The sequence below is a fragment of the Choloepus didactylus genome, chromosome 4 (assembly GCF_015220235.1).
Source record: "Choloepus didactylus isolate mChoDid1 chromosome 4, mChoDid1.pri, whole genome shotgun sequence".
Taxonomy (NCBI): Eukaryota; Metazoa; Chordata; class Mammalia; order Pilosa; family Megalonychidae; genus Choloepus; species Choloepus didactylus.
The window spans coordinates 154,893,403-154,906,592 of NC_051310.1; the positions used below are offsets into that span (position 1 = coordinate 154,893,403).

A 13,190-nucleotide genomic window follows, 5' to 3' on the forward strand; every position below is an offset into this window, starting at 1 on the left:
AACACTACGCCAAGTCCGGTGGTTTGTGGACAGCGAGAGAGAGGGTCTGGGGCTGAAATGAAATGAAGGCTTAGACTCTTGCGGCAGCCTTGAATCTCTGGGAACCTGGGGGATTTGAATATTAAAGCTGTCCTTCCTCCCTTGCCATCCGTACACACGCCCCACATTCATGGCGGACGGCTCCAGCAACACACCCAAACTGAGTTCTCGAACTGAACCCCACAAGAATCATTTCCCCACACACAGTGGGGACAAGGTGGAGAACTGACTTGAGGGGTATAGGTGACTCACAGACTCCATCTGCTGGTTAGAGAAAGTGCACGCCACCAAAGTGTGTTTCTGAAAAATTAGATAGGTATTTTTTTTTACAACTTGAAAGAACCCTATCAAGCAAAGCAAATGCCAAGAGGCCAAAAAGAACAGAAAATCTTAATGCACATGATAAAACCAGACGATATGGAGAATCCAACTCCAAACACACAAATCAAGATATCGGAAAAGACACAGTACCTCGCACAATTAATCAAAGAACTACAATCAAGGAATAAAAACACGGCAAAGGATTTAAAGAACATCAGGAAGACCATGGCCCAGGATATAAGCGATATAAAGAAGACCCTAGAAGAGCATAAAGAAGACATTGCAAGAGTAAATAAAAAAATAGAAGATCTTATGGAAATAAAAGAAACCGTTGGCCAAATTAAAAAGAATCTGGATATTCACAATACAAGACTAGAGGAAGCTGAACAACGTCTCAGTATCCTAGAAGTCCACAGAACAGAAAATGAGAGAACAAAAGAAGGGAGAAAAAAATCGAAAAAATCAAAATGGATCTCAGGGATACGACAGATTAAATAAAACGTCCAAACTTAAGACTCATTGGTGTCCCAGAAGGGGAAGAGAAGGGTAAGGGTATAGAAAGAGTATTCAAAGAAATTGTTGGGGAAAACTTCCCCAACCTGCTACACAATATAAATACACAAAGCATAAATGCCCAGCGAACTCCAAATAGAATAAATGCAAATAAACCCACTTCAAGACATATTCTGATCAGACTGTCAAATACTGAAGAGAAGGAGCAAGTTCTGAAAGCAGCAAGAGAAAAGCAATTCACCACATACAAAGGAAACAACATAAGACTAAGTTGTGACTACTCAGCGGCCACCATGGAGGCGAGATGGCAGTGGCATGACATATTTAAAATTCTGAGACAGAAAAATTTCCAACCAAGAATACTTTATCCAGTAAAACTCTTCTTCAAATTTGAGGGAGAGCTTAAATTTTTCACAGACAAACAAATTCTGAGAGAGAGTGCCAATAAAAGACCTGCCCTACTTCAGATTCTAAAGGGAGCTCTACCAACAGAGAAACAAAGAAAGGAGAAAGAGATATAGAGAATTTTGACAGACATATATAGTATCTTACATCCCAAATCACCAGGACACTCATTTTTCTCCAGTGATCACGGATCTTTCTCCAGAAGGGACCATAAGCTGGGACATAAAACAAGCCTCATTTAAAAAAAAAAAAAAAAATTGAATATACTCGAAGCACATTCTCCAACCACAATGGAATACAAATAGAAGTCAATAATTTTTGAACTGTAACTCCACTATTTACTTCCTACATGATATAAAATACAAACTCTAATGACAAATCAGTGGTTTTGAACTCAATGCAAAATATGTAATTTTAGACAACTATATAAAGGTGGGGGAATGGAGGAGTATAGGAACATAGTTTACGTGTCCTACTGAAGTGAAGGTGATATCAAAGAAAAACAAGATTGAAATGGATTTAAGAGGTTAAGTTTAAGCCCCACAGTAAACAAAGAAATTATCAGAGAATATGACCATAGAGGTGAAAAGTAGAGTTTGGGTTAAGAGAAATGGGGGAAAGGACAACGGGGAGTTAAGAAATGAGTGTAGGGGTGCTGTTTGAGGTGAAGGGAAATTTTTAGTAATGGATGGTGGGAAAGAGCATTACAACATTCTAAATGTGATTAATCCCACTAATGGAAGGCTAGGGAGGGGGTGGAATGGGAAGATTTAGGCTGTATATGTTTCCACAATTGAAAAAAGAAAAAAAAAAGTCTAAATAGATGACAACTGAATGCCAAGGATGAACTTGGATGGGATTGGAGGACAGAGGACAGGTGGCTCAAAGGGACACAGTTGAGACATAAGGAAAAGGAAATATAGAATGTAAGCATGATACCATTGTTGAATCTCTTGTACTTCTTAGCTGTGCTTAACGGGACTGCACAAAACAATGTTCTTGTTCATGGGAACTGTAAACATGAATTATAGTGTATGTTCAAGGATGTGTGCAGCTAGCTCTCATATGTTCAAAAGACAGAGCAACAGATGATGGATGACAGGGAGGGAGGGAAAGAAACAGCGATGTGACAGCATGTTCAAGTTGGTGGATTGAGCTATCGGGGGAGGGGCTCAGGGTATGATGGAATTCTGTGTATGGGGTTAGTATTGTTTTTGCAAATGTTCCTATAACTTTGAATTTATTTCAAAATAAAGGAAAAAAAATTTGCTATGATAGTGGAATTGTTTTCCCTTGGGAGGTCATTTATTACAAACTGGAAGATCAATAGGCTTTGTAGAATCTATTTCTTGATTGGGTTTGTTTTAGTTTTGGTGGGGTATTTTTAAGTTTATTGGTTTTCTCTACCAAGCAATTCAGATTGATTTTTTTCTCTTTGTTAGCTCTAACTTGCAGTATATATTCTAGGTTGGAAAGTGGAAAATGAGATACATTATAATATTAAACTTAGATTACGTATAGTTTTAAAAGTTATCACAAGTCCTGAAACAAAACCAATTCATATTCTGGAAACATTTATAAGGAAGTTCTAATTTCTATCAATAAAAAAAAAAAATCTTAATATTCAGGGTTAAGTAAAGGAAAATATCACTGAGGTGACAGTAGCGGCTTTTGAGAAAAAGCGTAGAAGAACTGAGGAAACTGAACTTGTACATATCGGGGTGGGGGAGCGGGGGGAGGCTGGGGGGTGGAATTCCAAGCAAAGACTGAGAGAAAAGCAATCAAGTGTGTTCAAGACACTGGCTGGAGCAGAGTATACTAATAATAAGGGAGAGGAGAGCACAACAGATCACACAGAGTATCTAGTAAATCAGTAAAATTTTGACTTTAATACTGGAATAGGTAGCCATCAAGTGATGGCTTTCAAGCAATAGTATTACATTTTAACAGTATAGTTCTAGTTGCCACCTTGAGAACAGACCAGGTGGGTGGGAGCAAAAGAAACTGCCATCTATTCCAACAATGCACAGCAAATGGTGGTAGCTTGAAACTAGGCCAGGTAATGCAGTACGAGTGGTGAATTCTTGTTATATTTTAAAGGAAGTGCATTTTCTATTCAACCAAAGGAGAGGTATAAGAGAAAAGTCCTTGGCCTGAGCAAAATGAAAACTGGAGCCTCATTAACTGAAAAGGCCAACAGTGCAGAAGAAACTGGTTTGAAGGAGGAATACCAGGAATCCAGTTTTGGATTTAAGTTGATATACATAGTTGACACTCAAGGAAGTTGTCAGATAGGTAACCGGATATGTAGGTATGTCATTCAGGAGAGAAGTTCAGGCTGATGATATAAGTGTGGGAGTTCATCAGCTTATATATAAATGGTTTATAAGGTCATGAGACTGAATGAAATGACCAGGAAGTGAGTGTGGACAGAAAAGAGAAGTGAAAGGACTGAACTATACGGCACTCCAACAGAAACAGATGTTAAAGCACAGCTAGAAACATACAATAAAAACCAGAAAGTAAAAAAATGTTTCAAGGAAGAGAATGTTTGATTAAATGACACCAACAAGTCAAGTGAGATGAGGATTGATAAAGGACCACTGGATTTAGAACACACCTTGCTGGTGGTGTGTTTTCTTTTATAAAACCATAAAAAGATTTCATTTCTACCAATTAAAGCATTTTAAAAATGTGTTTATTTCCCTAAAAGAATGCTCTCACATTCAAAGACCATAAAATTACTTCACAAAGTTATACCTAAATAATTTACTCTTAGACAATTCCTCACCCCACTTAAGGGTTTTTTTGTGAAATTAAGTCAAAATAGATAACCACATTTAGTTTAAAAATTCTTTTTTAGAAGTCCAAAATAGTTAAATAATTTCACCAGATTAGAGATTTTTATAACCTAGATCTTAAACATGGCCCTGTAAGGCCCTGTACTATGAATGCTTTATCTTTGACATCTCCAATTCTTTTTCTTAGCATACTTGATGATTATTCCCTAGTTATTTCTCACTTAGAAGTGCAGTTGTCTGCCCCCTGCTACCCCCAATTCCATGATACTCCTCTTTCAGAACTCAGCTTCAACATAAGGTTATTTCACTGGCTGCAACCCTTTCGCTGCAACCCTTTCCCGCTCTGTTCTAAACCTGGTTCCCTTAAAATTACCTAATAGCTCCCTGTCCTCAAATTGTGGTAGTACTGTTTACTCTTATTTCTATTTTACTCTTATTTTTTTCTATTTTACTCTATTTCTTCTAGCAATGTCTATAACATTCAGGAAGGCAGGGGACAGTACCTGCTTTGTTCATCTCCATACATCCAAGCCTAACCATGATTCTTCAGAGTAAGCATTCATACGTGTAAATGAATGAACACCTCTACTTAAAGTTCCATGAGAACCTAAAAGGTCAACGTTTTAAAAAACTTCCCTATCTACCTTCCAACTCTAACCTGCCCCTCTTCCTTTTATATTCTTTACTGTCCCATTATAGAAGCTAAACACCTGGTCATGCCATATTCTCTCCTCTTCCTGCCCACACCGTATCTCATACACCACACCAAATCCTCCTAAATTTCTCCCCTCCTCTGCAATCCCACTATTACTACCTTTCTCCAGGTCAGATCATTATTTTTTCCTTGGATCATAATTCATAAAAATTTCCAGATCTATCTCCTGCTTCCAATCTCATCCTCCTCTAATCATTTCCACACTTAGAAGAATAACATTTCTTAAAATAAAAACCTTATGTCACTTCTAGTTTAGAATATTTCAATGTCTATGCCATGTTTCTGGATAAAATACAAACTCCTTGGCATGGCATTCAAATTTTTATGATCTGGCCTGAATTTCTTCTTCTATGGAATCTAATCTCACAGTTATTACCTCATTGTTCATCAGTCTTCCCTAATTTTGCTGAGAGTCCCTGAAGAAAAGAACTATTATATATTTCTTTGTATCCCCAAAGCCAAGAGAACATGACCCATAAAAAAATGGGTTTGTAGAATGAACAAATAACATATACTTAAAACAACCTACAGTGAACAGCAACCAAACAATAACAGGGAACAAGTAGAATCAGTCCTCATACGACAGAGCATCAATAAACGGACCTATCATTTGAAAAATCCACGATTCCTCTTCTAGGTAACTCTTTTGCTTTAACTTTCTCCCATTCTGTTTTCCTTTGAGGCTGTCTTTCAGTGTTCACCAGATTTTACCCTTTCAGTCCAAGTGAGGTAAGGGGCAAGTATGTGATTTGCAAATAACCAAGCACTAAATATGCCTGTAAAAAAATTCCAGTTATTTTCTTGGATCAAAATCCTTTTCAGCAACTCTAAACTGAATTATTAAAAGATCCTGCTTTAGCTAGTGAATCAAAATACTAGGCTGCTAAAATTCCTAACTTCTTGGCCATCCACTTCCTAATCATCTCTGTTATTATTCTTTTAACAGATTGGATTCATGTCTTCCTACCACCCTTGGGAAGAGACTGGATTCCCTAGTTCTAGCTTAGCCTCAAATCACTGAAAAGGGGGTCAGAACTACCTTCTTCCTTCTCTGATCTGACTACAAAGATTAAACTCATTCCCCTGGGTTTTTTTTTGTTGCTGTTGTTCTGTTTTCAGGTTGAAAAGCCTACATACCCTTTCTCAAAATCTTTAAAACCTTTCAGTGAGATAGTGCTTTAACACTACAGCATGTCACCTGTGGTTTGATTCATGTTACATTTTTACAAGATAAAATGGTCTAAATAGATTCAAACCAAAACTGCTGTCAGAACACCAAGGAGGGTTACTCTTCAGAGAGAAAAACTTGACGAATCTGTAACAATCTAGAAGAACTGCCTAGTATGTCCTTGTCTTGTTTTTCCCAAGCATTAAAACAAAGCATTTTCATTTTAAAGTTTAAAAAACTTCAACTGCTCTTTCCATATCAAAAATTCTCAACTGGCTCAAATTCGTTACTCATATTATTCCTTAGCTTAAAAATCACTGAGGTGGCCTGCTTGGGAAACACCTCTTTGGAAACACACAGACACAAAAGGCTTAACCAAAATATTTCCAAAGGCTATCACCTACACCAGTCCAAATAAACTTAAAATGAGTTTATTTCCTAGTCTCTGCAATGAAACCAAGTGGACCTCACACCTCTTACCATCACCCAGGAAGGGTGTGCATCTGTTCCGAAGGCCCCCCTGGCTCCAGGTCATCCTGGCTGCTGCTGCTCCAGGCTGGGCATCCATGTTGCTGCAGCTTGTGGTTTGTGAGGGGTAGTGTACAGGAAAAGCAGGATGGGATTTAAGGGAAACAGGAGGAAGATGGCTTTCTGGGAAAATGCCATCACCTTTGTAGGTGTTAAGTAGTACCACACACATTTTATTGCAGCACAGTTTAAAAATTTAACAAATGAAAGGTTAAAAATAAAAAAATAAAAAAAAAAATAAAAAAAAATTAAAAATACAGACGTCCAGAGATGCTCTAAAACAGTTAAGTTAAAGATCAGGAAAAATAAGGTCACAGACTTAAAACAGCCAGTAAAATTCTTTTCAGTTGTGGGGAAGGGGATGAGGGCGAGGGTGGGGTTGGGAGATAAAAGGTTTATGTGATCAATCCACTTAAAAATGCTAATGCTTTCACTTTCTCTCCCAAGATACAAAACTCCAAAGTCAATCAGGAGGCCGGAGAAATTCTTATGAACATTCAGAAAAACTCGATTTTAATCCGGTTAAAAATCATCAGTGTCATTATCATCATCATCATCACCATCATAAGTATAATAATAATAAATAATAATAGTAACTAGTAACAACAATAAAAAGGAAATCAGCGGAAAGTCAGGAAAAATGTAAAAAAAAAATTGGAATAACTTACTGTAGCTGAAGATCAAAAAAATCTCACTGTAAAAAAACAAAAATAAAAATAGCCCAGATTAGAAAAACGGGAGGTGTAAAAATGTCAAGTCAGTAAAGTTCATTTCTTTTTTCTTTCCAAAAGCAGTTTCCACAAAAACCGCAAGGGTAAAGTTCTCAATAGCAGATAAGCAAAGCCCTTTCCACATCATTATTCAATCTTAAAAATACACGAGGAAGTAGAGAGGTCAGTTTATGAGAGGCTAAAAGGCTCCTCCTCCTCTAACCCAACTGCTGCAGAAAAAAATAGAAATAGAAATTTTAAAAATTACATCTTAAATCCAGGTCCCATTTTTGGAGACATTTAAAAAAAAAACACCTGTAAATTTTCTGTAGTGCACACCAAGTTGCATTATGTTTAAGATGTCTTTATAAAATCAATTTTGGAATGGGAATGTGTGTGTTCTGGAAGGGTGGGGAAGGGAGGTTAAAAATCAAAGCTGAGCTCCAGTGAGTAGGGATGGGGTTCGCCTTGCTGCCCTGTGAAAGGAGAAGGGACAGATTGAGTCAGAGTTCCTCAGAAATGTTGTGCCCTAAACCCCCAAGACAGAAATGTCTGTCTATTGCATCTTAACACATTTTGGTAAAGCATAACATTCCAATGGGATGGGGAGAGCCTCGACAGGATCATCACCTTTACCAGTGACTTTCTTCCCAATTCTTCAACATCAGTAGGTAACTGAAATTAACTAAATACATGCTGGTATTCCCTTTCGGGTTTTGAAAAGAAGAGTCTCCAAAAAAAAAATGTCTATATTCAAACGTTCATCTTGGTCATCATCAGTTTGGGCAAAGAAAATATAGAAAAACCAGATCATTAAATAGAGATGAGAAATAAGCAAATGTCAAATATTAAGTTATGAAGGCACACAGATTCATGGCTTTTAAACTTTTAAGTACCTGTAGTTTCTCCAAATGAGGATACAGACTGAAGGTAAATGGTCTACTATGAACATACATACAAGAGATGACTCGTCTAGTCTCAAAACCAATGAATGATCAAAGCAAAGGCCAATGAATAAGCAAAGCCCTTTCCATATAATTATTCAATCTTAAAAATACACGAGGAAGTAGAGAGGTCAGTTTATGAGAGGATAAAAGGCTCCTCTTCCTCTAACTCAACTGCTGCAGAAAAAAATAGAAATAGAAATTTTAAAAATCACATCTTAAATCCAGGTCGTTTTTGGAAACAATTGGGGGAAAAAAAAAAATCTGCAAATTTTTTGTAGTGCACACCAAGACCTAATAGATTCTACAAGTTAGGGAGAAAAGATGTTTTAAACAAGGAGCCCATCAAACCACGCATTGACAGAATGAAAAACTATACAGATGCAGGAAAAATGATTGACTATGGCTAATGAATACTGTTTTGTAATAAAAGTTAGGAAAAAATATGATGGCTGAGAGTGCTTACGAAATTTCTTTTTCCTATGGTCCCACTGTTTATCAAATGGTGTATATAACTAATTCCAAGGCATAACTTCTAGAGCTGATACACGGTACCACACCATTAATAATATAATTGGCAACCAGTTGTTCAGAGAACTAAAACAAAATACAAAATTAGATTTTAGGTGATTTGCATTTAAGAATGTATGTTTGGTTGCATTTCCATTTCAATATTCAACCATAAAGTTTTATTCTCCTTTACAAATTTCAGCAAAATAAAAAATTTTTTAACTGAATTTTACAAGTGTTCCCTGAGTCAGTTATGTATGAATGACTAAAGCAATAGAAACTATAACTCTAAAATGTAAATTAAAGTGGTAGACCAGTTTAGGAATAATGTATAATACTTGTGCACTTGGACTATGTGTAAAATTGCACAGATGTACAAATTATAGAAACTGTGTAACTATAGAAAATATGCATTTGGGTGTTATTTCCTTCAAGTCAGTGTTTGGGAAGTAGTTATGGTGCAATATTCCGTTTTTTCTTGGATCTCGGCCTGAATCTAGCACTCACATTAAGCAACTTTATGGCTCGGCTCATCCAAAAATAAAGCCTTTGAAGATGTACCACAAGATAGATGCTTAAAAAGCAGCAATGTGAAAAGAAAAGCAATTACATCTTTTCAGTGTCAAGAAGTTAAGGTATCTGCCAAGATGTTAAGCTGATGAGCTACCACTTAAAAAAAGAACTTCAGCAACTAATTGTGACTCTCTGAAATTAAAGAGTATTCCTAGATCATACATCGTCAAACCTCAGTGAGGTCTGGGTCTGGCTCCCTTTTTCTAAACGGGGATTCTTAAAGTGAGAGTTCCACCACGAGCATGACCAGTCATCACCTGCAAACTATTAAAAATGCAAATTCTCAAGCTCCCACTCCCACTTCATCAGAAATGCTGCTGGGAAGGGCAGCAATCTGCTTCAACCACCTCTCCTGATTCTAATGTCTGCTCCTTTGAGAACCACTGTGAAGTTAAATGGGGGGGGAGGGGAGCCTCTGTCCCTAGTTAAAAACCAGTTCTTTTAAACAAAGTGCCTAATCCTTCCAGTAAATTTTGTCAGAAGCAGGTTTGAGTACATTCCTGATACACTAAATCCAAGAACTTTACTTATCATGGTAAATGCATCCTTACGAAGGCAGTTTGAAACACTAACTACTAATTTACAGCTTTTAATGATAAAACTATTTCTGTACTGTCTTCAATCTCTGGCAAATAAATGACTTACAGAAATTAGAAATTAAAACAAGAAGATTAAGCCTTATTTTACAGATACAAAACTGAAATCCAGTGAAACTGATTTGCCTACAAGTTTTAACTCCTAGGCCAAGATTCTTTCAGCTGTTATGCTCCCCAGTTAATCTCTCACATTTAGCAGTTAATTTATCTTTAGGATTAGAACTAGCTATTCTGCAGTTTATTCCTTGTTTGTTTCAAACAGTAATTCCATCCAAAACAAGGTCATGTGCTATGTTAAGCCTTCTGAAGATGTAATTACAAATATAAGCTATGTTTAAATTCCCTACAGAACAGCAAGCACCACCATAGTATTCCTGAGAATGGAACAGCATGAGAAACACATGCTGTTTCTGCAAGTTAGTCTTTCCTCTTAAACCCTTCCTCTCCAGCCCAACATGAAAATGTTACTAAAGCCTACCTACTTGAGAACACATCAAAAATTGTTTCAGATATTAATTTTTGGACAGAGTTTCTGACGGTTATTAACTCAAAGTAATTTTTGTTACATGCTGATGTTAATGAACCATATTTCTAACACTTCGAGAAAGGACAAGAACCCTTCAATTAATTTCAACTCTCATCAATAAACTTTCTTAAATATTAAAAATTAATGCCTCATGTTTAATTGCCAACGACACTTTAATCAACTAGATGATATCCTAATCTATCACTTGCTCATATCTTACTTCTGACAATTAAACAGTGTGGTAAGTTTTAGTTTTAAAAAGCCCATAATATATATTTGGGGCCTTTAAAAAAAAAGAAATAGGCAATACTTTTGCCTGGAGAGACCATTAGAGGACTTACAGTATTTACATAGTGAGGAATCAGCAAATGCATAGCTATCTAGAATATGCCTACTTTTACCTTCTAACAAACAGGTTTCCTGAAAGATGAACTTCTTACCCTTCAGTATTGGTTTAAATTGTGCTTAACAACATTCTCGTTTTTGAGATTTACACATAGTGAAAAATAAAATCAGCTCTATCTTACACAAGGATAAAAAAAGACTTGAAGTTTTACTAACTTAGAAAAATTGTTACGTTTCAGCATCTAGCAAATAGTAGGCACTATAATAAAAGTGTAGCTCCCTTGAACGATTTTATCTTATGCAAATATATCTCAATAAAAATGCAATTTTAAAAAAAGTATAGCTGGGCATTTTTGCCACAAAAGTTTAGCTGGACAGTAAAATTAATACCTAACTGTCCTGAAAGTCGAATTTCTTGCACAGTTAACTTTATAAAAATGCAATTCTCATAACTAAATGTTTTTCCCAAGTGCAGTTTGGTATTTTTCCAGCTAGCTACCAAGGGTTTCTATAATTAGATTTTCTTGTAAAAATTCAAAGCATTTTAAGCCTTCTAAAGATGTAATCACCAATATAAGTTATGTTTAAATTCTCTACAGAACAGCAAGCACCACCGAAGTATTCCTGAGAATGGAAGAGCATGGGAAACACAAAGAGTAACATCTGTAAGTTAGTCTTTCCTCTTAAACCCTTCCTCTCGAGCCCAACACGAAAATGTTACTAAAGCCTATCTACTGGTACCAAGTATTCTCTAATAACTAGTAAAACCACTCGGACTGACCTCGTGGTCAAATTCCCTAAGTTTCACTGATTTAACATAACTCTGGCATCCAACACTATTATGCCTCAGTTTTTGTCTGAGAAAGATATTAATACCTACCTCAAGTAAAGTTCCACTAACTTATAAATTTCAAGGAATTTGAAACCTGCAGATAAAAAGTAGTAGGTCAGCTGTAATTTTAGCTGTTAATATGAGATTACATTATTTTCTTTTTAAAATAAAACTGATAGTAACTACCTCGCGGTCCATCATTTATTCAGGGAGGAGTAAAATAAAAAGTATTCAGTAGAATATTAAACCTATTGTATTTATAATTTTTACGCCCTGCAGCACGCTCCAAAATTTACGGGCTCACGATACAACCCTCGGTAAGCTCCCCCCGACTGCCCAATTTTTAAATTTAAGAGAATGAGGTTAACAGTAGGCATCACTTTTACAATAAACGTCAACTATATTAATCAGCATCTTGATCTTCACTTTCATGATTTCTCTTGGAAGTCCTCACGGTCGTAGAAAAAAAAAAAAGGAACCGTTAACATGAGAGAGCAAGACGCAAGAGAACATTTTCTCTGCCGATCGTGGCCTAAAAAACACTACATTAAATCTATGCCAAGGCTGAGGCCTACAACACTCCCTTCCACACAAGACCAAGGCAAATAGAATAAGAGGGAGCCTGGTTACTCCGCCACGAAGGTTCCCTCGCCTTCTCTCCCACACCCTCTCGCGCTCCCCGAAGAATCCAGTGCCTCCTCTGTATCCACCCCCTCCACTTACCAGGAGGGGGAAGGGAGAAGGGATTCGAATCTGAATCTCCCACTCCCAGGTACCACGCGAAGAAGCGGACTGCTGCTCGAGATCAGCAACGCGGACACAACCTCCCTCTCTTCGTCAGTCCACAAAATGGCCCCCAACTCTTCTCTGCCGCCGAGGCGAAGGCCTAGTCCCCGCCCCATTCTTGCGAACCTTCCTATTGGCTGCGTCCTTTCTCGCTCTGGCTTCTAATAGGACAATTCTACCGCTCTTCACAATTCCACCCAATTAGAACGAGAGGTGGGTTAGACCAAGTAAGAGACTTTCCACATGCGTGAGAGAAACTAGTAAGTAACTGGCTATTGCTCCTGTCACTTATTGCTTGAAGACTGCTTATTGGCCAATGTACCGGACGTAGCCCTAGGTGAAATTCGCCTTTGTATCGCTTACCGCTTCACATCCGGGTATCCCGCAAGTCTGATTGGCGTCCTCAGAGTCCTATCGCTACTCCCTAGAGCGCTCGTAGAAGGCCCTCCCAAATCTCGGAATTCCCGCGACGCGGGGGCGGACAAGGCTAGGGGGCCGTTGTCAGGGAGCCGGCGCGAAGGTCGAGTTTTAGGCCCGGGTTCCGTCTTTCGTAGCGGACCTTCTTCATCCTTGAGCATGGGAAAAAAGAAAATCACAGAGTGACGCTTCCTGTGCGCAATGTGGTTAAAGAAAGGGTTTTTTTTATTAGAGTGAGGAGGGAGCGGTGATAACTAGGCCGTGTTGAAGTGTGTAGAAAATGAACTATCCCCACAGTTTTTCCCCAACCCCAAGATCCGTTCTCAGTTCCAGACACGAATTTAAGCTGCTCCCTGGACATCTCCACTTCTCTGCCATGAAGCTTTTGTTCAGACAACACAAATCCCACCCACTCCAGCTAACTTCCCTATTCCTCTCCAATACATCAAAGGAAGTATAAA

General features: G+C 37.7%; 1 protein-coding gene across 9 annotated transcripts in view; it reads right to left on the reverse strand.

Annotated features, from left to right (window-relative positions):
* HNRNPC (heterogeneous nuclear ribonucleoprotein C) overlaps nt 1-12,381 on the reverse strand; it is a 77,082-nt gene extending 64,701 nt beyond the window's left edge. For 4 of the 9 annotated variants that reach the window (XM_037834484.1, XM_037834483.1, XM_037834482.1 and 1 more), the window contains exons 1-2: nt 12,250-12,381; nt 7,159-7,184 (exon numbers count right to left, since the gene is read on the reverse strand). The gene's annotated coding sequence lies outside the window, so the exon portion shown is untranslated. Of the gene's footprint in view, nt 1-6,435; nt 6,714-7,158; nt 7,185-7,515; nt 7,677-11,574; nt 11,621-12,249 lie in introns of those variants that run through there. The other 5 variants (XM_037834478.1, XM_037834476.1, XM_037834481.1 and 2 more) reach the window with 5 other exon arrangements.
* Between the last annotated feature and the right edge of the window lie 809 nt (nt 12,382-13,190).